At 35.1% G+C, this 26459-nt stretch overlaps 1 protein-coding gene and 1 pseudogene across 1 annotated transcript in view; one reads left to right on the top strand and one right to left on the bottom strand.

Annotated features, from left to right (window-relative positions):
* The window catches only part of ELP4 (elongator acetyltransferase complex subunit 4), a 287779-nt gene that overhangs the window by 217720 nt on the left and 43600 nt on the right, over positions 1 to 26459 (bottom strand). The window lies entirely within an intron of this gene.
* LOC139439745 (large ribosomal subunit protein uL29m pseudogene) lies at positions 17136 to 17759 on the top strand (annotated as a pseudogene).

Genomic DNA, 26459 nt, shown 5'->3' on the forward strand with positions numbered 1-26459 from the left:
TGATAAAAGCACAAGTGGGCTATAAGGCAGAAATCAGTAATTAAAAGTCTGTCAATGGAATTGATAAGGCAAATGCATCTCTCCTAGGCTCCACCCCAAGTACTGAGTAATTTACAGTTATAGTATTTGTCCCCAAATTAAAATCAGATATACGTTCTTTAAAGCATTTTAAAAATCTGCTTGGGGAGGCTGCTGAATGTGGTAAATTTTAGCAACATTTGAGATTACTGTTAGAACTATATAAGTAACAAACAGGGAAAAAAAAAAAAAAAAAAGCAAGAAGGATGGCTGTGCTCAGGTAGAAAATACACCAAAAGGTTCCAATCCTAGAGTAAATCCCTTTTTACTCTGACATTTAGGGTCTCCATCACTGGTGTACCCATCCACACAAGTAAAAGCAAGGGCTCAACAAGCCAATAGTCAGTTCTCCTCAGGTAGAGAAGACTCCTTTCTATACAACACCAAGGAAAACTATACCAGCTATTGATATTAGTCAATTTAATAATTCATACATAAACACAAATATATAAATATTATTATAAATGGCTAACTAAATTTCATTACATTTGAGAAATATCTATAACAGAAAAGAATGGCTCATCTCTCCCTGGGACCACAGGATCAAAAATGACAAAGTTCTCTCTTCCATGCACCTTCTTGAGTGAGTGTCTATTTATATCCGCCCACCAAGGGGGTGGGGACTCAACCTGACTCACACCCTACTGACTTGGTCAAATCAAAAGCCCTAAATTGATTATATTAAGTAAACTTAGATCCTTTTAATTTAATACAATCGAAGGGTATCACACCCAAAGGAACAGATTAGTTTAGAACATAATCTTTCTCTTTTTGGGATTCACAAAAATAATCTCAACTGTCACAGGCCAAATCTGACTAGCCACCAATTTTGGTAAATAAAATTTTACTGGAACACAGTCACGCACATTTGTTTATGAATTGTATATGACTGCTTCAGTGCTGCAAAGGCAGAATCAAGTAGTTGCAACAAGTCCCATGCAAATAAATGAAAATATTATTATTTTTATTTCTTATATATTTTTTATTATAATTATTTATCCCTTTACAGAAAAGTTTGCTGATCCTGGGGTTAGTCAAATATTTCTTAAACAGTACTAAAACATAGCATAAACAATAACATTTTAAAAACTGAGACAAGGGACTTAATCAAAATAAAAAATTATGTCCTTCAAAAGATAATTATTAATAAAACAAAAAGGCAAACTACAGACAGGGAGGAACATTTGGCAAACATATATCTGATAAAAGACTTGTATCCAGAATACATAAAATCTTACAACTCAATAATAAGAATACAGACAACTCAATGAAAATTGAGCAAAAGAGTTGAACATACACTTTACCAAAGAAGACATATAGATGGCAAATAATCACATGAAAAGATGCTCAGCATCATTAGTGATTAGGAAAATGCAAAATAAAACCACAATGAATTATCATGTATACACACTAGGATGGTTAAAAAAAAATCAGTGCCAGAAAGGAGAGCAAATGGAATTCTCATATATTTCCAGTGGGAATGCAAAATTATAAAGCTACTTTGGAAAAGATTTTGGAAATTTAAAAATTGAACATTCACTTCACATGTGACCAAGTAACTCATCTCCTGGGTATTTACCCAAGAGAAATGGAAACATATGTCCACACAAAGACTTGTACATGGAAGTTCAGAGCAACGACATTTAATAGCCCAAAAGTGAAAACAACTCAAATGTCCATCAGCTAGTGAATGGTTAATAGGCGCGGTGGGGAGTGGATGTAGCTCAGTGGTTCAGTGATTGCCTTCCACATATGAGGTGTGGGGTTCAATTCCTGGTACCTCCTAAAAAAAACTCAATAAAAATTATACCTCAATAAAATGAATGAGAAAAACTGCATATGTGAAACAAATGTATATGTTTGCTTACGTATTTATTTATTTTTAGGAGACTATTTATTAATTTATTTTTAATATGAGAACAGTAGCTCAACCACTGAGCTACACCTGCTCCCTATATGTATTTTTTTTTAATTAATTTTTTCCCTCCCCCCTCATTGTTTTGTGCTCATTGTCTACTCTTTGTGTCTGTTCATTTTGTGCTCGTCTTCTTTTTAGGAGGCACTGGAACCAAACCTGGGACCTCCCATTTGGTAGGCTGGCACCCAACTGCTTGGGCCATGTCTGCTTTCCTTTATTTTTTATATTTAGAAGTATTCATACAATCTCTTAGCAGTGGTTAACTCATATGAGCATAGGAAAGGAGAGCTACAGGGAATTTGGGGTGTGTGAATTTAGACCTGTTTGTGATGATACAATTTGCAGAAAGGAAAAATTAATTATTCATGATTACTTATATAATTGAAGTTTATTTTTAAATGTCAAATATATAGTAGAAAAAATTGCTGATGACACATTTCTTCAAATTGAAAAGATGTACTAAGAATTAGGAGGCTGACAGAAGAAAGAAGACCTTTAAACACATGGTCACGTCATTTCAGAACTCCAGGAGTAAAGTTAAAATTCTAAAAGATTTAAGAGGGGGGGAAATACACTACCAAGAAATGAAAAAGAAATAGATTAGCACCATATATCTCAGCAATAATGGATTTAAGAAGATGACAGAACAAGTTTTTCAAAGTTTCAGAAAAACTGATATTGAATCCCAAATTCTCCATCCAAGGTAATTGTTCATTAAATGTAAGCATAAAATATAAACATGTTTTAGAGATACAGAGTTTCAAAACTTTACCTACCACAAACATTTTCTAAAAATAATTGTGTTAATATATAACTTACAACATAAAAAAGGAATCCAACAAAGAGGTAGAAAGTAAATTTCATCAAACCAATGCGATAATTTTAAAAATTGGTAATACCTCGAGCTTGAAGAAATGGCCTCTGAAAGTGAACATATAAAAGAACAGATGAAGAAAAGAATGGAAAAAATTGAACAACGTCTCAGGAACTAAATGACAGCAAAAGGTGTGAAAACATACGTGTCATGGGGGTCCCAGAAGGAGAAGAGAAGGGAAAAGGGGCAGAAAGAATATTTAAAGAAATAATGGGAGAAAATTCCCCAACCCTATTGAAGGGCATAGATATCCCTGTCCAAGAAGTACAACTTACTCCCATCCAAAAAAAATCCAAATAGACCAACTCCAAGACACATACTCATCAGAATGTCAAAGGCCAAAGACAAGCAGAGAATTCTGAGAGTGGCAAGAGAAAAGCAATACATAACATATAAGGGATATTGAATAAGATTAAGAGCTGATTTCTCACCAGAAACCATGGAGGCAAGAAGACAGTGGTCTGATATATTTAAGATACAACAAAAGAAAAACTTCCAGCCAAGAATCTTATATCCAGCAAGACTGTCTTTTGAAAATGAGGGTGAAATTAGAATATTCACAGATAAACAGAAACTGAGAGAATTTCTAAGCAAGAGACCAGAATTTCAGGAAATACTAAACGGTGTGCTAGAGCCTGAAAAGAAAAGACAGGAGAGAGAGGCCTGGAACAGAGTCTAGAAATGAAGATTATATCAATAAAAGTAACTAAAAGTGTCAAAAGAGTGGTGAAAATGAAATGACAGATAAAACTCATATAGTCAGGAATAAACTTAACCAATGCTGTAAAGCACTTGTATTCAGAAAACTGCAGCTCAATGTGAAAACCCCCTAAATAACTGGAAGAACATTCCATGCTCATAGATTGGAAGACTACATATCATCAAGATGTCAAATTTGCTCAAATTAATACACAGATTTAATGCAATCCCGATAAAAATAACACCAGCATTAAAGAAAAAAATTGAAAACATGATCATTGAATTTATTTGGAAGGGTAAGGAATCCTGAATAGCCAGAAACATCATAAAAAGGAAAAGTGAACTCTCATCTCCAGACTTTAAATCATAATACCTACCTATAGTGGTAAAAACAACATGGTACTGGCCTAAAGACAGACACAAGAAACCAATGGAACCAAATTTATGGTTCAAAAACAGACCCTCACAGGTATGGTCAAGTGATTTTTGACTAGCCTGTCAAATTCACACAGCTCAGGCAGAACAATTCATTCAACAAATGGTGCTGAAAAAAATTGGACACCCATAGCTAAAAGAAGGAAGGAGGACTCCTATCTCATACCTTTTCCAAAAATTAACTCAAAATGGATCAAAAAACTAAAAATAAAAGCAAGAACCATAAAACTTCTAGAAGAAATTATTGGAGAATATCTTCAATACCTGGTGGTAGATGGTAGATTCTTAAAGGAGATAAGAGAAGGAGTGAGTGGACTACTGATGTTTAATGTATGTAGAAGTTTTAATTAGCTTTACTGTAAAATTGTGGAAATGTATAGAATGGATGGTAACACACAGTGAGCAACAGCCAGTTTATAAATGGGGATGTGGCTGAAAATGGTAGTCTAGTTATGTAAATGCCAATTGATAGAATGCTTCAGAATAATCTAGGAACTGGATAGCACAGTAAACCAAGAGGTGGGTGAGAATTGTGGTTGAAAGAACAGATGCAAGAGTGTACTTTGTTAGCTAGAACAAATGTATATCAGTCCTGCAGAGTGATGGGAATGTGTAGAAGCATGGGAAAAATAAAGCTGGAGTAATTTATGGACTGTGGTTAATAGTAACAATATAATATTTTTGCAGCTATGCGAATGATGTACAGTGTTGATACTGAGGCAGTACCAAAACGTGAGCCTAATGTACACTATGGACATGGTAACAATCAGATAATATTATTTTATCTGTAGCAAATGACACACCACATTGTGGTGTGTTGATGGAGGGGTGTTGTTTGGGAATACTACACGTGTATGATTGTTTTATAAGTTTCCAACTTCTGTCATAAAAAAATATTTAAAAAATAATAATAGGGTGGGTTGGGGGAAAAACACACCAAATGTAAGATAAGGACTATGATTAGTAATAAGATTTTGACTGTTCTTCCATAGTTTGTAACAAACGTCTGATGACAATGCAAGGTATTGGTGGAGGGTTATGTATGGGATGCCTGTATGATGTTATGCATGTTTGCTTTGTAAGTTCACAACTTTTACTATACACTTAATTGTTTATGTATGTTCATATATAAATGATATAAAGATAATAACAATCAGATTGATCAGGAAAAAACCACTCTGTTTAGTAGTAATATTTTGACAATACTCTTTAATCATTAGTTTAAAAACAATGTGAGTTATTGGTGGTAGGGTGAGATGTTACATATGCTTGTTTGATGATATATATGTTTGTTTTGTAAGTTCACAACTATTATACACTTATTGTTTATGTATATTTATCAGTGATATATTTCAATAAATAAAAAAAAAAACAATTGGTAACACCTCACCTATCTTCTATCAGCCAGAAAATAAAAAGGTAACTAAAATGCTCAGAAGAGAGTAAAAACAGAACAAGAAAGCAAAGTTCTAAACATGAAGGAGATAAAGGAACTAAAAATGTGATATAATAGTGAGCAACTCAGGGAATGTAGGAAATGAAACTAATTTTACCTTCTTCTCCACAGAGAATGGCATTTCTTTTTCAATTGGTCTGATTCTGAAGTGAAAATATTTATATAATTAAAATTTTTAAAATGCTGTTGATGGTTTTCCACCTTGTAGAACAAACTTATGGATAAAGAATTGAAGACAATTAGAGTTAGAGAACACAATTTAAGAGTTATAATCATTGATAATGTACAAGTAAGTAATAAAATATAAAAGGTGAAAGGGAGGAGATACGGCAGAGGATAGTTATGATAGCTTTATCTTATATAATAGGGAATATTGCAATATAAAATTGATGGATTTAAAAGTAAAAGGTGAAAACAATTTTTTAAGATTATAATAGTAACTATCAGAGGAACTAAAAACAAATTATAAAATACAAATCAATGGTGGGGGTTATTTCATAAAGGGAAAGTGGAACTGTGGATTGTGGGATGTCTGGGTGTGTGTGGGGGTGAATTTAATTTTTCATTTTAGTTCCTTTTATATTGTTGAAATTTTTTGTACCATTTGCATTGTTTTTATAAATAACAATGTATATCTCTGAAAATTGTAAATTGCAATGTGTTAAAAAAGTCTCCAATCACATACAAAGAAAAAGAGTTCTTAAGAAAAAATCTTTTATAAATTACAAAGAACTATATTAATCAGTTTTTATCAATATTACCTTAATAGGGCTGATAGATTTTTAAAAATAATTTGCTTAAATCTCCTGCACATACTGCACTTAATTAATCCACTTTGTTTAGGACTGAAAACACTCCCTTGAAGAACTTGATCGTTGCATTGTTCCCCTTATTTTAATTTTAGTAATTCCAAGAGATTAGCACATTTTAACCTTCAAAAAAACATCTGCTATCAACTGTATCCTACCTACAGTAGAGAGAATGTTCATTTTAAAAAAATAATTTTTCTTCCTTGTGGACTATCTCACAAGTAAGCAAGATAACATTTCCATATGCATAAAGCTTCCAAATGAAATACTGACTCAACTTCACAGGAAAAAGAACTATTCTTAAGAAAACATGTGTACACTTGAAGTAGCAATTATTTTAAAATTAATTGTGATTAGCAAGGACAATTAAAACTGGTGACAACTGGATTTCCAGGAAGTGGAAATCGTATGAGGTGGGGTATAGGCAAACAGCATTTTCAGCATGATTTTTCTATAAACCTACAATTTGCTAATAAAAAAAGAGACTCTATATATATATCACTGAAGGAAGAAGATGAACCCTGGCTGTATAAAAAAACTTCCATTGACACTTTCAGAGAAAATCCAAGAAAGCATCTGAAACAATACTTGCAGAATGTATGTCAGTGTCTTAGAGTAAAATCTGGGTACAACACAAAAACATTTTAAAAGAAATGTTGCATCAGTAGTGTGCTCAGTGAAAGAGAAAACAGCATCACGTGAAAAACACAAATTGTGAAAAAAAATGGATGTCAATGATCCTGAGTCAGGAAGGAATTGAGAACAGTGATAATCTGAATATGAAGTTTTATGAGTAGCTTACATAATTTACTTTGTCTTCTTTTATATGTATAAGTGTTGTAATTTAAAAATAAATAAATCTAAGAAAATTCAGTAAGAATTAAAAATTCTGTCATAACATTCTATCCTAGTTTATTTGGTAACGTTTTTTCTCAATGGTAGGCATACTGATGTATGTTATAATCAATGGTATATCAGATTTGATTTAAAAAATATGGTATTCTTGAGCCAAAATTCCCTCAGTATCTGTTTCTAGTATTTCTAATATTCTAATATTTACCAAATTTTTATTTCATTATAGTGTGGATAAATATTATAATACTAATAATTTACAAGTTCAGAACATGTGAACACCTTGTTTCTCCAGAATTCTTACATTTTTTCAGGGAAAAATGTGAATAAAAACAGCACAAAATAAAAATCCATCCAATTTAAGAATCATCAGTAGTGTGGCTTTCAAGTCTTGTGAAGTAGACAATCTATGTTAGAAATTGGAAACTAAGGCAAGAAAGTCAGATCCTCCTATATAATTCTCTGAAAAAAAATTCTATTATATAAAAAATTGTGGCTCAATGGTTTCAATACTACTATATAGAACTCAAGTGAAAAAGAAAGATTTTAAGGATGCACTAAGAAATGATATTTTTGTAAAAAAGCCATGAATGTTCTGTTACTTTTGTCTTCTAGTACTCAGAAATATATTATGTAAGAGTTCGTATTCAAACATATTATCATAGAACTACAAATGAAACTGGAAGTCCTGAAATTTTTGAAGTATGCCCATATTACTTACCTTGCTTGCTTTGACTCACAGCCCCTCTCAGAGATGATCACTGCTCTATCTATGCCATTTGTTGCAATGTCTGTTTCTAATCAAATAAATTTTTAAAATTTGTTTTAACAAAATATTTATTTCAACGGAGTGCTAAGAATAAAACTCTATAATAGCCAACTACTAAATCTGTTAATAACAGATTCTGGTCATCCCTCACACTTTTGAAAATCCTCAGCCTTTGAATTCTAATTCAGCATATCAACAGAACACCCTGTATGGTTGTTATATTCGTCTTTGTTAAAATAAACTATCAGATTATTGGACCTTTTCTGCAGTGTGGCACTTAAAGTTTCCATGTATTTGGTAACAAAGGTAGGAATAAAAAACAAGAGATTTGATAAGTCCTATACAGGAGATAGAAAGGGAAGAATAAAATTTCCCTCTTTCTTTTAATCAAATGAAACAAGTTAGAAGGTTAACATGAATAAAGAAATTGCCACTAACTTTGGACAATGGCAACAGCTAATTCTACTTTTAAAAAATCCTATATGAAACCAAATTATTAAAAACTTCCCTTACCAAAATATATTCCAGTGTTTAAGTATACTTAAATTTTTTTCACCTGAAACATTTATCCTCAACCATTGGATGATATAAATATATTTCTTCCCTTTTCAATTCATGCCTTTCTATGCTTACTGCTGTATTATTTTGTGGTCTTTGTTTTGGCAGATGCACAAGCAAAATCCGATTCTAACAGTTTGACCCTTCTCACTTTTTATGTTCTCTAGGGCATAATAAAACCCAACATACAATCCCTCAGCAGTTAATGAAGCTTAACCTCACACCCTCTTAATTACCAATGCATTACACCAACTATGGGCATCATACTCCTCTGTAAGCCGTTTTACAATTCAGCAGAAGTACTACTGAGCTATTATGCAGCAACATAATCCATGCAGCATGAGAAATCCTTCTTAAATAAAATCTTTTGATCCTTGCAGGTTTTGGTAACTGTATAATGAATATTACTTAAGCATTATCCATGTATCAGTAAGTATATTATATTGTATCAGTAAGTATGTTACTATTTCGATTTTTGGGGTTATTTTGGGTATATTTATTTTCTGAAAGTTGAAAAAGAGAAATAAATGCAAAGATATTATTGTTTGATTAGCATAGTTTTGATTACAAAAGTACTCCAGACAACGAACCTTAGTATTCACACATTATAAATATTCTCCATATTATTGTCATTTTAAATATTTAAAAGTATGGGGAAGGGCTGGTTTTAGATGTTAAAAGCATTCAGAAAAATTAGTTATTAAAAGCATTCATAGAATGTATGGAGAGATTAGCACTGACTAAGACAGAAGGTATATGGGTACATTTAATAAACCTTTATAAAGTCTTTTAAACTTAGAGATTTTAAGATTAGTAACTAGAGAATTAATGTATTTCAATCCATATTTCAAACTAAATTTGGTAGATTCAGAAAATAACAGTGCAGTTTAATTAATATTTTCCATGAATACAAATGTCACAAAATATTGCAAAAAGAAAGGGTGAAAGTTTTTCAAATTGGTATACAAATTATTTTAATAAAGCTACCAAGTTAAGATACTGACAAAAATGATGATTTTAATTTGGCAACCACACCACTGACAAAGACCTGAAAAATGCAAAATGAAACCACTGGGGTATTGCAGCAGTTTGATATGGTTATGAATTCCAAAAACAGATATTGGATTATGTTTGTAATCTGGTCTGTACCTGGGCATGATTATGATTGAGGCTCTGATTAGGCCATGTGATTAGGGTGATAAAAGGCATGGCAAAGGACAGAGTTGAGGGTTTCTGATGCTGGTGTTTTGATGTTGGCGTTTGATGCTGAAGTCTAAGCTGGAGCCCCAGGAAGTCAGCACGCAGAGGAAACAGAAGCAAGCTCTGGGAAGAGAGGACCTGAGCCAGGAGAACCCAGAGGAATAGGGATGGCTCCTTAGACATGGCAGAAACCCCAGGGAGAGAGACAAAGCCGTTCACCTGATAAGTCTATAGCTGACCTTGTGGAGGGAGACAAAGTCCAGAGAGCCTCATAGTCTATAGCTGACCTCGTGGAGAAAACAGAGGAGCTGAGCCCAGATGAACCCAGGAAGTCTGAACTGTCACAGATGTTGGCAGCCATCTTGCTCCAACACGTGAAAATAGACTTTGGTGAAGGAAGTAACTTATGCTTTATGGCCTGGTAACTGTAAGCTCCTACCCCAAATAAAACCAACCAACTTCTGGTCAGTTTTCCTTTATAAAAACTAACCAATTTCTGGTATTGTGCATTAGCACCCCTTTGGCTGACTAATACAGGTATGAACAATGTTCTCAATGCATTTCCATGAATCTCTATTACATCTCTCCTTACCATGTAAACCAGAAATGTGTTGAAAAAATGGAATAATATCTTTCATTTTTTCTTGACTAAGATAAAGAAGGTGGATAAGACAAAAAAGCAATGAAAGTCTGAATAAGAAGTATTCAAAAATGGGGGAAAGGATTCACTAATTTCAAAAATAAAAAATACTGTATTTAAATGAAAATCACAATATTAGATTATGATATTCTCAGTCACATTTTTAAGAGTACCAATTATAGAAGGATACCAAAGCAATTAAGACATGGAGTGAATCCCTGAGCTTCTACCTCAATCTAGTAGTGAGGATGGAAAAATGAGGTATAGGCAGATTTAGATTCGTAATCGAGGTCCTATCAATACATGTGGTAATGCCTTAAATAATACTCTAGGTTTCCAAAATGGCAGCTAAAAGCTGTCAATACTGCCTCTGGATAGCATTGACTTAAAAGGCTTTAAAGAGCAGAGCAGGAGTAGCTCAGTGGTTAAGCACCTGCTTTTCAAGTACAAACTCCTGGGTTCAATCCCCAGTACCTTCTTAAAAAAAAAAAAAGCTTTAAAACGAAATGCATAGAGCTTCTTGACATTCTGATATATTATTAGATTTCACAATTATTTTCTTACATGGATGAAAACATCAAAACTGGGAATAAGTATTTCTTTGGCAGATGTTAATTTTTCAGTTTTTTAAAATACATGAAACTAAGATGCAGAATTTCAGAATTTTTATTTCAAAACGTTAAAGCGGTATTACATATTACCTCAAAAAAATTCACTTTACTTCACACAAATACGTTGAGGAAAGCTTCCTTAAAATAATAAATTCAATGCTTTTACTTGAAAAGAGAAAAAATTAACTTGATATCTACTCTTTTTTTGCCATAAAAATTGGAGATTTTCTTTGATGGGTTATTTTACAAAATAAAGTTCAATTATTGAATGCTGTCAATGTTCAAGGTGGCTCTGGATATACTGCCTATAAAACTCACAATCAGAAGGATTACATAAGGTAACATCCCACAAATAATTCCAGAATTAAGTTGAAGAGACCTATTAATTTGGTGACTACCACCATTAAAAAACTTCTGTAGTTCAAATGTATGTGTTTTAAGTATGTTATATATATATGTGTGTTACATATAATCCTAGTTATCGAAAGAATCATGACTGATGAACAATATGGCTCTTGTAAAAGGAAATACACTGATTAAGAAGCTGCAATAATTACCTTTAATGTTTACTGTATAAAGGTATATATTAACCTGCAAGAAAATATGATATATGAAACTCTGCAGGGAAGCAGACTTGGCCCAGTGGATAGGGTATCCACCTACCACATGGGAGGTCCATGGTTCAGATCCCGGGCCTCCTTGACTAGTGTGGAGCTGGCCCACGTGCAGTGCTGATGCGCGCAAGGAGTGCCCTGCCATGCAGGGATGTCCCCCTCGTAGGGGAGCCCCACGTACAAGGAGAGCACCCCATAAGGAGAGCCACCCAGTGCAAAAGAAAGTGCAGCCTGCCCAGGAATAGCGCCACACACACAGAGAGCTGACACAAGATGACACAACAAAAAGAAACACAGATTCCTGGTGCTGCTGATAAGGATAGAAGTGGTCACAGAAGAACACACAGTGAATGGACACAGAGAGCAGACAATTGGGGGCAGGGGGGGAGAAAGAAAAAAAAAAAAGAAACTCTGCAGTAAGCAAACTGATTTATACAATAATTATTCGAGTTATGTAAGGATTTTTCTGCTGGCAAAGGATTCTGTACAAAATTCTTCCACATATTAAGTGTTCCTACTAAATATAAACTAAAATAATTTCTAAAAATGTGAAATAACTTTAATATTTCTAAATACCATTATTTTAAAGTCAAAGATAGTGACAATGATCTTTATTATCACTATTATTTCTTAAATCATTGTTATAGGATTTTTTTTTTTTTTTTAAGGTATCAGGAGCCACATATGTTTGAAGTTGTCACTCAACCACTGAGCTGTACTGGTTTCCCTGAATTGGTTTTATTGTTTGTTTTGCTTGTTTTTTGTTTTTTTTAGGAGAAACTGGAAACCAAACCCAGGACCTCCCATGTGGAGATGTGCGTCAACTGCTTGAGCCACACCTGCTCCCTGGTCATAGGATTTTTAAACTGCTGGAAAAGAAGTATTGAAAGTGTTTCAAAGAAACATACTGTCCAAAAGAAAACCCCTCAAGTAGCAATTGAGTGCAGCATTGTTATCTTCATTTAAGAGGACATCAGGTAAATTCCTAGCTCAGGAACACATGTGTGACTGGTTTTGTTTCTTTGATATAAGTTTATTATTCTTGTATAAACCTAGCTTATGAAAAGTGTCACAAGCAAAAATCTCAAGGGTATTGCTGGGCACTAAGTGGAACTGAATATCACTTTATTTTTTATTAAATATGCAAAATTATTTTCTGTGGTATTGAAGCAGGCTGGATAGGAAATCAATGGTCTGGAACCTGGCAAAGAGTCCATGTGGACATTAATATACCCAAGATGGCTGCTGGAAGACACTCACAAGATTCTGCCATTCAGAATGAGATTTCCTCACAGCCAGGAGATGCCCTGGATATTCCCCAAGGACTCTATCATTGGGCACTTCTGGAGGATTGATGGGTGGTGTAATCAATCAAAACAGCAAACAGCTGGGACTCCTCCCATGGCATTAGCAAAGGGGAGAATAATGAATGGTTCAAAAACCAAGTGCAAAGGCTGAATCTCTCTCTTGCCTTTGCCCTGTCCTGGTCCCTGCCCTGGTGCTGGTCCATGTGCCTGTACTTGCCCTCTGTACCCTGCTCTCATAATTTTTCCCCTGCCATGATTACCATGTACGTAAAACCTGGGCATTCATAATCTATAAAGGGAAATTGTAGGCTGTAAATCAGTCTGCTTTATCACTTTTCATCCCCTTCCTCTCTATCTGGGACCCATGATCTGTTATTTTCTCCCATTTCTCTTCCTTCCCTACCTTAATATAGTACCGATCTAACTAACCCGATGTCTTCTTGAAATTCATTTTTGCAGCACAGTCAAGAACCTGGACAAAATCCGGTTATAGAATGTTTGGTATTAATAGCACAAGAGTGATTTTCTTTCTGTTCTTTGAGTACTGACAAGTATAGACAACCTGGGTAAAGGCATAAAACAGGTTTTCTTTAATTCTACAACAGCCTGTATATTATATACAGTTTTAAGAAATAGAAATAAAGGTAAGCTATTCTCTACCTTCAACTTAAGTCTTCAGTTTAATACTATCTACCCTGTTTCTGAAATCTTTAGATACATATAAACACAGTCAAACTGTAGGAAGAACATTTTATAAAAAGGATAAGCACATTTCAAAGGCCTCTGGTTTCATAAATATACTGTATCTGAAAGGATGGATGTGGTGAATTAACGTCACTTTAAGCAACTGCCTGTCAGTTCCTGATTAACAAAACTTAAAAAGTTCAGGTAAGAAACACTGGCCACTGAAAAAATAAACCCACCTGAATGGACACCTCTGTCTCATTTGGGGTTTTCACACAGTAAGTTATCATTTTGTTATAATAAACTTCACAGCCTGTCTGTTTAATCTTGTAACCCTTAATGGTGTGCTGCCTTCTCCTTTCACAGCATAGTATACTGTTGCTTTTAATGGATTAATATATTAATGTGGGGAGCTGGTGAAAAAGTATTTTCCTTTAGTTTTAATGGCTCTGAATTACACATTTTGAAGTCATTTATTCCTCTCAAAAGGAATGAAAGTATTCAGAAGAAAAATGAAACTATTTTTATTATTCCCAATCCTGATTTTGCATATCTTTTCAAATAACAAAGTACTATATAATGGTTTCAAGATTTTAATGTTTGTTATGAGCATAACAGTAACTATCTAAAATTCACAAGCATACACTTGCATGGTTCAAAATAAAATTTTTGAAAGTAAATTTGAGACATGGATTAATACCTCCTTGTATATGTTGATTAAAGATTTGCTAAACAAAATCCCGTGCATCTCATTTTTCATTTTGAACTCTGGAATGAGTTAGTGAGGGTAAGTTTATCTCTATCCTAATGAGAGGCTAAATGACTTGCACAAGGTTCATAGTTGGTTAAACAGCAATGTAGAAATTAAAATCTAAGCCCAGTATTATTCCCAGATCTCAAATAAATTCCACCTTAAGAATAAATATTCTTTCCCAGCATGTTGCATTTTTGCTATGTGACTTAGGCAACATTTCTGGACACAAAATTCCTCTCTTTTTTTTTGACTAATACACAAATACATATGTCAAACGTGTGTTTTAAGGTTATAGCAGAAACGGTTCTCAAGAGCTAGTGATAGAGAGTTGGAGAGTGTATGTATTCTCTTTTACATATCATTTTTTAGCTAAGAAATAAGGCACATGCCATCTTTAAAAGCTGGCTACAAATGTAGGTCACTGGAAGAAGTATTGAGCCTTTGCATGTTTTTTTTTAGCCTTTTTAGTTTGCCAAAGAAAATCTGACTGTGGCTGCCATGGGAGAACTCAGAATTTTAAATAAGCTCTCATAAGTAGCTGGGGGTGGGGGTGGGGGGTAGGAAGAGAAAATAAACCCTGGGATCAAACAGCAAATTTCTGGCTCAACTAGTACTTTAGAGGTGTAAGCATTGGAAAGTGATCAGATAGCCTGATAATTTTTTGAACAAATAAAATGTCCACAAAGAAACGAAGGGAAAACATTCAGATTATGTCTTTAAATACCTCTTCTAGTATTTGTAGTTAGAGTATTGACAAAACATACAGGGTAACAAAAGTAATTTTAATAGGAAACACAGTAATTATCACTATATTGTCTAGAAAATGTAAAACTGTGGAAAAATAAGTCATTTATACGATATTGTTTATGCATAAAGTTGTGAGGTGTAATTCCGGAGAGCCAGAAAATAATGTTTAATTATTTATAAAATGATAGATTGCTTTTGTTTTGAATAAGAATACAACTTTGGAGATGAGTAAACTAAAAACGTTCAATACTATATTTGATCAAGGGAAGAGGATTTCTTTAACTTCATTCTTATAGCTGTCAAATTTTTGGTAGAACTAGGAAAATAAGGGTTGTATATGAGATATGTTTATATTTTATTCACTCAGAAAGACCAGATTGTACTAGAATGTAGTAATAGCAAAAAACTGATTATTCACTGAATTCAGACTTCTAATATTTGTTCTATGATCAGTGAATAACAGATATAGTCACAGACTTTTTAATATTGAGAGAAAGAAAACATTTAAACAATTCAAACTATATTGCTTACCAAATAATACTGCTACATCTAATTTTAAATTAACTAATATCTCTGACCTCTATTAAAACCAAACTGTCACAGACTTTTGGGAAGATGGCAGACTAGAAAGACATGGAACTCTCTTTTCTTCCATAAAAATAGCTAGAGGACTGGCAGAAACGGCTTGGGAGAAAATCTTCTAGGGTTTAGTTAACCAGGAAAAAGCTGGAAACAGCCCAGAAGAGAGAGAGAGGCAAAGGAAAAGAATAATGATGGCAAAGCTATGAGTTAAAAACTGCAGCTGTAACTGCTGACATCCTCACCCACCCTATAGACACTTTTGAATTCTCAGGCCTTGGGGTGAGGGGCTACAGATAAAGGGGGCACCAGGGACCCATCTCCCCAGAAAAGGGAGACAGTGGGACATAGCCTAAGGCTTAGTTTTTTTGTTTTGTTAAAAGATTTACTATTTTTATTTCTCTCCCCATCATCCCCCCCTCCCCCCCCATTTGCTCTCTCTGTCCATTCGCTGTGTGTCCTTCTGTGTCTGCTTGTATTCTTGTCAGGCAGCACCGGGAATCTGTGTCTCTTTTTGTTGCATTATCTTGCTACGTCAGCTCTCTTTTATCGCACGAGGCAGCTCTCCTTGTAGGGCGCACTCCTTGTGCATGGGGCTCCCCTACACAGGTAACACCCCTGTGTGGCACAGCACTCCTTGCGCACATCAGCACTGTGCGTGGGCCAGCTCACCACATGGGTCAGGAGGCCCTGGGTACTGAAGCCTGGACCTCCTACGAGGTTAAGTCAGGCGAGCAACCCATGGAACTAGTGCAACCGCTCGGCATATTGTCGGATGAGAAAACTCTCTGGCAAGCACATGCTTTGGGGAACACCCTAAAGATGGCGCTGAAGCCTGAGGCGAAAGCATCAGGGTCTGCCCCTGTACTTGCCTCATGCCCCAGCAACAAAGGCAAACGAGCCTACCAGCCTCACTGAATTAGCATAGCCAATTAGCTATAAGCACGCTTACTAGCAGCATATAAAAGCTACAACACTTCCTGAATAAACCAGACTTGTGTCTAGAACCAGTGTCTCCGGAGCGTTTACTGAGTGGTGTGTTGCTCCGTCGTCCTCACCCCAGCAGGTAACCGAGTTCAACACTCCTGTATGGTAGGAGAACGTCTATCAGTTGAGCCACATCTGCTTCCTTTAGTTTTTGACCCACAAATTTAGTCTGCTTGTCCCATGAGGCTTTCCAGGTTGGAGGTGGGGGAGCTGTGTGCCAGTGTTTACCTTGGGAGCCAGCAAAGGAATAAAGAGATCTGACCTCTCAGTCTCCCTCTCTACTGACTGGGACTGGCTGTTGAGGACATAGAGGGGAGTGGAATTATTTCCAACCTTGGAAGAGGAAGGGGACTGCTAGCAGATGTTGGAAAACTACATCTGGGAAAGTTTGAATTACGAGGATCTAGTCTCCAAACAGGATCATCTATCACACTGATCTGTCCCATGCCACAGCAAACACACTCTGATCTGGCATTGAACTGAGAAGGCTGATAAAAAGTACCATATGCGAGCAGAACAAATAAGTACACATGAGGAAATTAAAGTAAATGATTATATGAAAAAATGGCGATGTCCTCTTTGGTGGTTGTTTGTTGAGTAGTCTCATCCTCCCTGAAGGTTTCCAGAGTATTACTAATTTCTCAGACCCCTGCTAGTCCAGGTTTCAGGTTTTTGCTCTTAGTTTGTTGTCTAAGAATACACCAAATGCCACAGCTTTTCACCATTGTAGATTACTTCATACCACGTTATCAAGAAAAGGACTAGAAGAATTTTTTGATGACCCAAAGTATTGGGGAAGAAAAAGTGAAATCTGGAGCTTCATGGACCTGTCAGCAATTAAGGAACAAAAGTAATGAAGATTTGCATAAACTTTGGTATGTTCTGTTGAAAGAAAGAAACATTCTCCTAACTCTAGAACAGAGTCAAGAGACAGATTGCCAATGCCAAGTCCAGAGGGGATAGAAGAGGTGGTAGATTCCATGGATGCATTAGATAAAGTTACCCAGAAAAGGGAAGATGTCCTAAGGCTTCTTCAGACTGGTCAAGAAAAAGCTAGACCCAGTTTGGAAAAGAGACATCTTTGGAAGAATCATCTGGTACAAAAATGACATTGTGGCTCTTTTAATGAGCATGAATATATTATACCTTCTTCCCCTACTGAATATCTCACCTTATGAGACATATTAGGGATGTATATAGTTTATAAGCAAAGATCCAAACCCCTTTGGAATTCCAGGATATGAATGAGGATAGCTTATATCAGTGGTTCTAAATCTTACGTGGATCATGTGAACTTTTGAGAATTTGATGAAAGTTCTAGATTCTTTTTCCAGAAAAATGTTTGTTATACTTACAATTTCAGAGGTTTATAGATCCCATGAAGCTAGGTAGCTTCAGCACACATACCTGCCCTCTTTGCCCATTAAGAACATGTTTTTTTTTTAAATCAATTTTATTGATGCATATTAATAAAGCATACAATTCACCCAAAAAGAAAAAAGTGAATAAGAAAGAAAGAATTTTCTGGCCTTTATAGCCTCCCTCCCCTAAGCCCTAGGAAGCAGGTCTGCAATCATTACTGGTCCAGGGCCCAGATCTGAGCAACTAACAGGGACAATCCTAAAGACCAAGAACAGTTTGAACCAAGAATAAAAGAACAGTGGTAACACAGAGCCCCCTGCCATTAAATCCCTAAAAAAAGAGAGAGAAATTAAGCATCTGAGTATTCTCACCATACTAATCAGATGCCTAGATATTAGCAAAAAATTAAGAAAACAGAGGGAAGGGTGCAAGAAAAGGGTCTCATCAAAGTCCCTGATGAGACACAGGATTTGAGACAACAAATCAATGAGATGTACACAAATTTCCAAAATCAAATTAATGAAATGAAAGACACATAACTAAAGAGATACAGGATATCAAAGAGAAACTGAGTGAGCACAAAGAAGAATTTGAAAATGTGGATAGAAAAGTAACAGAGCTCATGGGAATGAAAAACACAATAGGCGCAATAAAAAACACATTAGAGGCATACAACAGCAGACTTGAAATCATAGACAAAAGAATAAGTGATACAGAAGAAAGAACAGCTGAAATTGAATAGAGAAAAGAATGCAAAAAATTGAATGATAACACAAAATGCAACAACATACATGTCATGGGAATTTCGGGAAGAGATTAGAAGGGAAAGGTGCAGAAAGAGTATTTGAGGAAATAATATCTAAATATTTCCCAACTCTCATGAAAGAAATGAAATTACATGTCCAAGAAGCACAGCATACCCTAATTAGATGAATGCGAATAGACCTACTCCAAGACACATGCTACTCAGAATATCAAATGTCAAAGATAAAAAATTCTGAGAGCAGCAAGGGAGAAGCAACCATCACATACAAAGTTTGCCCAGTAAGACTTAATGTAGATTTCTCATCAGAATGATAAGGCAAGAAGACAGTGGTATGAGAGAATACTGAAAGAGAAAAACTGCCAGTCTAGAATTCTTTATCCAGCAAAACTGTCCTTCAAATATGAAGGTGTGTTTAAAATATTCACAAACAAACAAAAATTAAGAAAGTAGGTAAAATAGAATCCACTTTTGTAGGAAATATTAAAGGAAGTCTTATAGTCTGAAAGAAAAAGACTGGAAAGAGAGGCTTGGAAGAACAGCAGAAAGGGCAAACAAAAGAGTAAAAAGACAAAAATAAGATATGATATATGAAAGCCAAAGAATAAAATGGTTTAAATAAATAATACATTTAAAGCAGGGATTCTTAACCTTTTTTGTACCACGGAACCCTTTACCAGTCAGGTGAAAACCACAGACCCTTCATCAAGTCCACACTCTACTACGTAATATTTAATAAATATATCACACCCCCACCAACACGTCCCCACAAGTTTGATTTTTTAAAATTTTCTCTCCCCTTCCCCCCCCACAGTTGTCTGTTCTCTGTGTCTATTTGCTGTGTGTTCTTCTTTGTCTGCTTCTGTTGTTGTCAGCGGCACGGGAATCTGTGTTTCTTTTTGTTGTGTCATCTCTCCGTGTGTGCGGTGCCATTCCTGGGCAGGCTGCACTTTGCTTCGCTCTGGGCAGCCCTCCTTTCGGGGCACACTCCTTGTGCGTGGGGCTCCCCTACACAGGGAACACCCCTGCATGGTACGGCACTCCTTGTGCACATCAGGACTGCGCATGGGCCAGCTCCACACAGGTCAAGGAGGCCCAGGGTTTGAACCGCAGACCTCCCATGTGGTAGACGGATGCCCTAAACACTGGGCCAAGTCCACTTCCCAGAATGATGTTTTTTTAAAATTTCAATTCAAGCTCAGAAATCTCTTGTTAAGAGCCCCTGATTTACAGTAATATCATTGAACGTGAATAGAAAAAACTCTCCAATCAAAAGATATAGGCTGACAGAATAGGTAAAAAAAACCCCACGAGCCAACATATGCTGGCTATGAGAGATTCACCTGAGACCCAGGCATATAAACTCGCTAAAAGTGAAAGGTTGGAAAAATACTCCACACAAATGGTAACCAAAAAAGAGCAGGGGTAGCTATACTAATATTGGAAAAAAGAGACTTTCAAGGTAGAAAAGCGATGAGATACAGAAGGCCACTATATGTTAATAAAAGGGATAGTCCACTATGAAGAAATAAGTTGTAAATATCTATGTACCTAAACAGGGTGCCCAAAATATATAAGGCAGACTCTGGCAAAACTGAAGAGAGAAAGAGACATCTCTACAATAATAATTGGAGACTTCAACACACCACTCATACCATTAGATAGAACAACTAGACAGAAGACAAACAAGACAAAAGAGAATTTGAACAGTAAGATAAACAAGCTAGACTAACAGACAAATAGAGAACTCCAAGTCAAATGGTTATACATTCTTCTCAAGTATTCAAGTATCTTTCTCCAGAATAGACCATATGTTAGGTCACAAGACAGGTCATAAATATAAAAAGATTGAAATTATACAAAGTACCTTCTCAGAACATAATGGAATAAAACTGGAAGCCAATAACAGATGGAAAAGAGGTAAATTCACAAATGTGTAAAGGCTGAACAAAACACTCCTAAATAATCAGTGGATAAAAGAAGGAATTATTATTGAAATTAGTAAATATAAATGAGAACACAACTTACCAAAACTTATGAAATACAGCAAAGGCAGTCCTGAGAGGGAAATTTATAGTCCTACATGCCTATATTAAAAAAACTAGAAAGAGCTAAAATCAAAGCTCTAACTGAATAACTGGAGAAACTAGAATAAGAACAGGAAACCATTCCCAAAGCAAGTAGAAGGAAAGAAATAATAATGATTAGAGCAGAAGTAAATGAAACTGAGAGGAAAAACAAAAAAAGAAAAAAGCAACAAATCAAAAGCTGGTTTTTTGACAAGATCAATAAAAGAGACAACACCTAGCTAGACTATACAAGAAAAAAAGAGAAGATACCAATAAATGAAATTAGAAATGAGGGGAGCGGATGTTGCTCAAGTGATTTTCCTGCCTGATTCTCATATTTGAGATCCCAGGCTTAATCCCTGGTACCCTCTAAAAACAAATGAATGAAAAAAAACAATTCTCATCATGGAGCAGATATAGCTCAGTGGTTGAGCATCTGCTTCTTATGTACGAGGTCTTGGGTTCATTCGCTGGTATCTCCTAAAAAACAAAAAGAAAAACAAAAAACAAAAAGAAACAATGAAATGAAAGGGGTGAAGTTACCACTGACCCCATTTCAATAAAAAGGAACAGAAGAGGATATTATGAGAAACTGTATGCCAATAAACCAGACAACATAGATGAAATGGACAAATTCCTAGAATGTACAACCTACACTGATGCTATGAGAAATATAAGAACTTAACAAATGACTCACATTTAAAGAGATTGAATCAGCCATAAAATATCTCCCAACAAAGAAAAGTCCAGGACCAGATGACTTCACAGGTGATTTCTACAAAGCATTTTGAGAAGAATTAACACCAATCCTGTTTAAATTCTTCCAAAAAATTGAAGAAGGAAAATTACCGAACACATTTTATGAAGTCAACATTACCCTAACATCAAAACTGGATAAAGACACTAAAAGAAAAAAAAGTTACAGACAAATCTAAGAAACATAGATACAAAAATTCTAAACAAAGTACTTGCAAAGAGAATCCAACAGCATATCAAAAGACAAATACATTATGCGCAAGTGGGATTTATTCCCGGTATGCAAGCATGGCTCAACATAAGCAAATCAATTAACATAATACACCACATTAACAAGTTGAAGGAAAAAACTCACTTGATCATCTCGATTGATGCAGAAAAGGGATCCTTTCTTGATAAAAACAATTTGAAAGATAGGAATAGAAGGACAATTCCTCAATATGATAAAAGGTATATACGAAAAAGCCACAGCCAACGTCATATTCAATGGGGAAAGGTTGGAAGCTTTCTTTCCCTCTAAGATTGGGAAAAAGACAAGGATGCCCACTGTCATCATTGTTATTCATCATTGCGCCAGAAGTTCTAGCTAGAGCAATTAAAAAAGAAGAAAAAAAAAAAAAAGGCATCCAAATAGGAAAAGAGGAAGTAAACCTCTTCACTTATTGCAGATGCCATGATCATATATTTAGAAAATTCTGAAATATCTATGACAAAGCTAATTGAGCTAAAAAATGAGTTCAATGAAGTGGAAGGATACAAGATAAACACACAAAAATCAGTAATGTTTCTCTACACTAGTAATAAACAATCTGAGGAGGAAATCAGGGGGAAAATTCCATTTACAACAGCAAGAAAAATACCTAGAAATCAATTTATCCAAAGAAGTACAGGACTTCTATGCAGAAAACTACAAAACAATGCTAAAAGAAATCAACGAAGATCTAAACAAATTGAAACACATTGTATTCATGGGTTGGAAGATGATTATTATGAAGCTGTCCATCCAACCCAAACTGATCCACAGATTCAATGCAATACCAATCAAAATTCTAATAGCTCACTTTACCAAAATAGAAAAGGCAATTACCAAATTCATCTGGAAGAAAAAGTGCACCCAAATAGTTACGAATATCCTAAAGAAGAGAGATGTGGAGGAATTTCATTACCTGACCTTGAAACATATTATAAAGCTGCAATTTTCAAAACAGCATGGAAACGGCATAAAGATATACATGTCGACCAGTGGAAAAGATTGAGAGTCCAGAAATAAAACCTTACCTCTACAGCCAATGGGTTTTCAACAAATCTACCAAAGTCATGTTAATGGGACAAAACAGTCTCTTCAACAAATGGTGCTGGGAGAATTGGATACTGTATTAGTCAGCCAAAGGGGTGCTGATGCAAAATACCAGAAATTGGTTGGTTTTTATAAAGGGTATTTATTTGGGGTAGGAGCTTACAGATACCAGGCCATAAAGCATAAGTTACTTCCCTCACCAAACTCTATTTGGCACAAGATGGCTGATGATGCCTGTGAGGGTTCAGGCTTCCTGGGTTCCTACATTCCTGGGGCTTGCTTTTCTCTGGGTTCAAGTTTCCTTGTTTCCTGGGGCTGGCTTCTCTTTCCTCTGTGAGCTTACTTCCCAGTGCTCTAGCTTAAATCTTTAGCATCAAACTCCAACATCAAAACTCCAACATCAGAAACCCTCAACTTTGTTCTTTGCCATGCCTTTTATCTGTGAGTCCCCAAGGGGTGGGGACTCAACACCCTAATCATAACTCAATCATGCCCAAGTACAGATCAGATTATAAGCATAATCCAATATTTCTTTTTGGAATTCATCAATTATATCAAACTGCTACAGATATTCATAACCAAAAGGATGAACAAGGACCCCTATCTCACTCCATAGACAAGAATTAACTCAAAATGGATCAAAGGCTTAAATATAAAATACAGGACCATAAAACTACTAGATGAAAATATAGGTAAATATCTTAAAGACACTGTGGTAGGGGTTTCCTGGACCTTATACCCAAAGCATGAGCAACAAAAGAAGAAATAGATAAACGGACCTCCTCAAAATTAAACACTTTTATACCTCACAGGTTGTAGTCAAAAGTGTGAAAAGGCAGCTGACTCAATGGGAGAAAATATTTGGAAATCACATATCTGATCAGGGTTTAATATACAAAGAGATGCTACAACTCAACAATAAAATGATAAATAAGCTAATTAAAAAATGGGTAAAAGACCTGAATAGACATTTGTCCAAAGAAGAAATACAAATGGCAAAACAAACAAACAAACATGAAAAAATCGTTCAACTTCACTATTGATTAGGGAAATGAAAATTAAAGCTACAATGAGATATCATTTCACACCTATTTAGAATGGCCACTATTAAAAAGACAGAGAACAAGTGTTGGGGAGGATATTGAGAGATAGGATACTTATTTACAGTTGGTGGTAATGTAGAATGGTACAGCCACTGTGGAGGACTGTTTGGCACTTTCTAATTAAGTTGAATACAGACGTGCCATGGGACCTGCAAGCAGTGAGACAAACTGACATCTGCACACCAATGTTCATAGTGGTGTTATTCGCTATTGCTAAAAGTTGGAGAAAACCATGTGTCCATCAACCGATGAATGCAACTCTGGTGTAGTCACACAATGGAATATTATATATTTGTAAGAAGAAATGAAGTCATGAAGCATATGACAACATGGATGAACCTGGAGGACATTATGTTAATTAAGCAAGCCAGACACAACAGGAAAAATACTGTATGATTACATTACTATGAACTAAATATATTGTGTAATCTCATGGATTTACTAACTTGAATATGTATGACCAGAAAATAGAATGAGGTTAGAGAATGGAAAGCTTAGAGTTAACCTGTGCAGAAATGTTAAAAGGATGCATGCTAATCTTTGGAAACGAATAGAATAGATGAAAGCCCAATATAATGTTTGTAACTAGCAGTACTATTATGTGGTTATGAAAGTGGTTTAAAGGAAAAGTGTTGTATGTTACCAAAAGGAAAGCTAAAAAATATAACATGGGACTGTATAGTATAGTAAAACTGCATGTGAAATATAAATATGGGTAAAATTGTATATATAAGACCTTTTTTCTTTGAAACTGAACAAATATATGTTAATACTACAAGATGTTAATATCAGACAAAAAAGAAATCAGACATAAAGTACTATATATTATATGATTCCATTTATATAAAATATAAATATAAATCAATTTATAAAGATGAAATTAGATTAGTGGTTATGCAGGTGAGGGGAAGGACTGCTAAGGTGTGAGGTGTTTTCCTTTTTGAACTAAAGAAATCGTTCTAAAATTTTTAATGGTGATGAATGCACAAGACTGGCTATACTAAAAGCCACTGGTGACATACTTTGGATAAATCATATGTTATGTGAATATATTTCAATAAAACATTAATATATAAATAAATAATTGCGCAAGAATAGCCAGAAATAGCAGTAATGTACAGCAGGGGAAGCATAGAAATTGAGATGTGAATAATTTTCTTGTTTATCTGTTTTTTTATTTTTATTATTATTGAAATAATGAAATCCTCTAATAATGATTGAAGTGGTGAATGCACAACTATGGGATTATACCAAATACCATTGATTGTACCCTTTGGATGAATTATATGCTTTATTAATATGTATCAGTATAATTGATTTGTTAAAAAAACTGAAAAAATCAAAAGATGCAAGGTACAATGAGTCAGATCTTCACAAATGAGTTCAGTATTTGGGTAAAAATCTGGTATTTTGGGATATAAAATGATTCTTTTCAATATATTATTATTAAAATTTTTACTTACGGATCTGAGGGCCCATGAAAAAGAATTCTAAAGGCTTTAGTCTCAATTTTCATAAATATTTATTGTATCACTTCATTAGTGAATAGTTTATTGATTTATTAATTCATTAAATATGATATCAATTATTTTATGAATTGTTACTCATTTTGTCACTTACAGATTGTTATAATGTGATTATTTTTAATTATGAAAACTTATCTCTATATTAAATATGTGATGCTTTACCTTAATTGATTTTAAATGAGCTTTTTGTTTAATGCTATATTTGATACTAAAAAATATGATATGCTGTAAACATTTATTAAACATCAAGATAGTTATAACACTCCTGCTGGTTATCATACACTTATACTGGGAACATATTAATAAACTATTAAGCTCATGTAGAGCATTCTACCCTCCCTTCCACTCTGAATGTAATTGGACAGTACATACAGTATATAACAGATTACTCAAGGGAAGCAGATGTGGCTCAGGCCACTGGGCTCCTGCCTACCACATGGGAGGTTGCCGATTTGGATCCCAGTGCGTCCTAAAGAAGACAGTGAGCTGGCACCATGGGCAGGCATGGCGAGACAACAAGAGACACAAGAAGAAAAAACATACAGAGAGACACAACAAAGCAGGGAGCAGGGAACCAGTGCCTCCTAAAGAAGGCAAGCTGATGTAAGAAGATGAAGCAACAAGAGACAAAGGGAGGAAAAACATAATGAGAGACACAAGAAAGTAGGCTGTGGAGGTGGCTCAAGGGATTAGGTACCTCCCTCACACATCAGAAGTCCTGGGTTTGGCTCCCAGTGCCTCCTAAAGAAACAAGGAAGATGAACAGACACAGCAAGTGCAAACAATAAGGGAGTGGGGAGAAATAAGAAAAAAATTAATGCAACTTACAGGTCAAGAATTCACCCTTTGTCTTACTGTACAAATATCATCTAATACCTGGGAAGTCATCACTAAGAAATATTCAAATTAAGGTTTTTTTTTTGAGGTACCTGGGACCTTATACGGGGAAGCCGGCATTCAACTACTGAGCCACATTGGACTCCCTGGGTTGATGTTTTCATTTGTTTGCCCT

The sequence above is a fragment of the Dasypus novemcinctus genome, chromosome 10, assembly GCF_030445035.2.
Source record: "Dasypus novemcinctus isolate mDasNov1 chromosome 10, mDasNov1.1.hap2, whole genome shotgun sequence".
Classification (NCBI taxonomy): Eukaryota; Metazoa; Chordata; class Mammalia; order Cingulata; family Dasypodidae; genus Dasypus; species Dasypus novemcinctus.